General features: G+C 41.0%; 2 protein-coding genes across 2 annotated transcripts in view; one reads left to right on the top strand and one right to left on the bottom strand.

Moving 5' to 3' along the window:
* LOC114571635 (nuclear factor 7, brain-like) overlaps window positions 1–2,500 on the bottom strand; it is a 430,007-nt gene that overhangs the window by 404,748 nt on the left and 22,759 nt on the right. The window lies entirely within an intron of this gene.
* vsx1 (visual system homeobox 1 homolog, chx10-like) overlaps window positions 1–2,500 on the top strand; it is a 9,446-nt gene that overhangs the window by 555 nt on the left and 6,391 nt on the right. The window lies entirely within an intron of this gene.

Here is a 2,500-nt window from a genome sequence, read left to right as displayed (position 1 = left end):
GGGAAAAAGCGTCAATAAATGTAAGCTAAAAAAAAATCGATTTAAAGCACCAAAAGCTTCATTTCTTTCTTACAAAAAAAATGTATCCTGCAGACTGCGGCCCAGAGACTACAGCCAGGTCCGGTCCAGTCCAGGGTTTATATATATATATAAACACATATATATACACATATTTATATATAGGCCCTATATAGTGTAGCCTATATGTAGTCATGACGCCAACTCTCCCGGGTCTGGTCTTGCGTGCTGTAGGCTACGTGCTGACAAAACGTGACGAGACAACGTTTCACCGTGGATCCAGTGGTGTTACACATTTAAAAATATATAAAAACAACATTTGAGACGGGCTACATGTAGTACACACACATTATAGATAGGCCTATACATAAAGTACAATTACTACTTGAAGTAGAGCATTTAAGACAGACAAGGGACCGGACAGACAGCAGAAGACAGGGCCTACAGTAGACCTGTAACAGAGCACTGATTGGTTCTCAGTGAGGAGGAGGTAGAATATATAGAATTTAGCAGCAGAAAAAAGTAATACTATACTGTAGCCTACTCTGGCCCGACCCGACCCGGCTCGGCTCGGCTCGGCGCTTTATTTCCTTTAAAGGCTGTAATGCATTCCTTTGTGTGTTTTTAAAGTGGAGCTTTTCTAGAAAGCATGGACAAGCTGCCTTCCTTTGATTCTTCCACACGGGTCTCATTTCCTTCTGTTAATATAAAAAAAGAACTCCCGAATAATAACCGTCTTTCCCTTCTGTTATTCTTCCCAAATAGTTTTAATGTGGAGCTTTATAACCGTTTATTAAGCGTCAAAAACGTCAGAAATAATGTTTCATAAATCTTGTATTCTCTGCAGACTGTGGAGGCCCAGAGACACACAGTCTTAGCACGGCTCGGCCCGGCCCGGGTTTCTATTCCTTCAGTGTTTTAAAAGACGGAGCTTTATGAAGGTTATACCCATAGGCGTAGATTTCGGTGGGGGACGGTGGGTACGCGTGCCCACCACATTTCGTCATGAGTCATTTTGTACCCACCACTTCTTTTTAAAACCTCGAACTCAATTTAGTTAAAAAAATAAAGTTCATAACACATGGGCCTATAATTCGTGAACGACAGATACCAACAAATCCCCCCACAGGACAGTACAGATAGAGCTGCCCTGCTGAAAATGTGAAGCAGAAACGCTTAATGTCAGATAACGTCTATAATAATAGGACTTTCGGTTAGATTTTTTTACAGTTTTCAGTGGTTATGATGAGCAATATGAGAGAGAAATGTGGTGATCACTGATTGTTGTTTAGGTAGTCCTGCTACATTCTACCACGTTAAGCTTTTTTCCTTATAGGCTCTAATGAAGCAGAAACGCTCATCAGATAACGTCCATAATAATAATAATAATAATAATAATAATAGGACTTTTCCAGTTTAACGGGAGAGAGAGGAGCAAGAGGGATTCGGAGCATCTTCAGCCAGAGAGGACATTATTTCTTCAGCTTCTTCTTGAGTTGTCACCCCGGTTGGAGGTGGGGCTTGCAGCAGGTGGATCGGTCGTGCTATTAACGTCATCGCTACACTATTTCTTAGTAAAACCAAAATGAATTAAACAGCCTTGTTTTCTTTTTATCATGGCTATATGACGCTTACTGCAGAATGGATTTCAAGGACTTTGCGCGCCGATTAATGGCCTCCAGTATTTATATTTTTCCGGCAATCTTTAAATTAACACCATGTCCGAAACATGAGTTGAATTTGCACCGCAGCGCCGCCACGCCTTGATGCTCGCGTAGTTTGCACCCTGCAACTTGATGCTTTTTAGAATGCCTGTCTAATGGCCTGTCTAAAACTTAAGGCTTCTTCTTCCTAAAACGTGTCGGACGTCATCCCATTTTTGAATACATTTTTATTAATTTACAAGTTATCTGATACATCAGACAGCGTCTTTCAAAACATGACCTGCGCAAAAGAAAAAAAAAAAAAAAGAATATCATTGTACCCAGCACTTCTGGAAATGCACTTCCAAATGCGTCTCTGTCCCGAGCACATTTCAAACCAAACTGACGCCCGTGGTTATACCTTTGCAGAAAGCATCGAAAAAATAATACTAAGATATTGTATTATCTGCAGACTGTGGAGGCTTAAAGGCACACAGACTTAGACTCCGCTCGGCTCTTTTAATCCTAATACTGTTTCCTTTTTATATTCTCCCAACGATTTTTTTAAAAGTGGAGAATTATTACCGTTAAAGCATCCAATGAGGAGTCAGAAGCTGTCCGCTCTTTTATTCTTCCACAGACACGCGCTAGACCTGCAGACTGTGCACGAGGCCCAGAGCGTGCACGAGGCCCACAGGCATCCTTCATCTTTCTTTCTTTCAGTTTGTTCATAAAAGACACAAAAACGTTCAAATAATCATAGAAACATAAAGTCTTCCCTGCAGATCGCGGAGGCCCAGAGACCCAGACTGAGATCATTTTTTTTTCTTATATTATAT

Source organism: Perca flavescens, chromosome 17, assembly GCF_004354835.1.
Source record: "Perca flavescens isolate YP-PL-M2 chromosome 17, PFLA_1.0, whole genome shotgun sequence".
In the NCBI taxonomy this organism is placed as follows: domain Eukaryota; kingdom Metazoa; phylum Chordata; class Actinopteri; order Perciformes; family Percidae; genus Perca; species Perca flavescens.
Note: the sequence above shows the minus strand (reverse complement) of the source record. Positions and strands in the feature narration are given on the sequence as shown.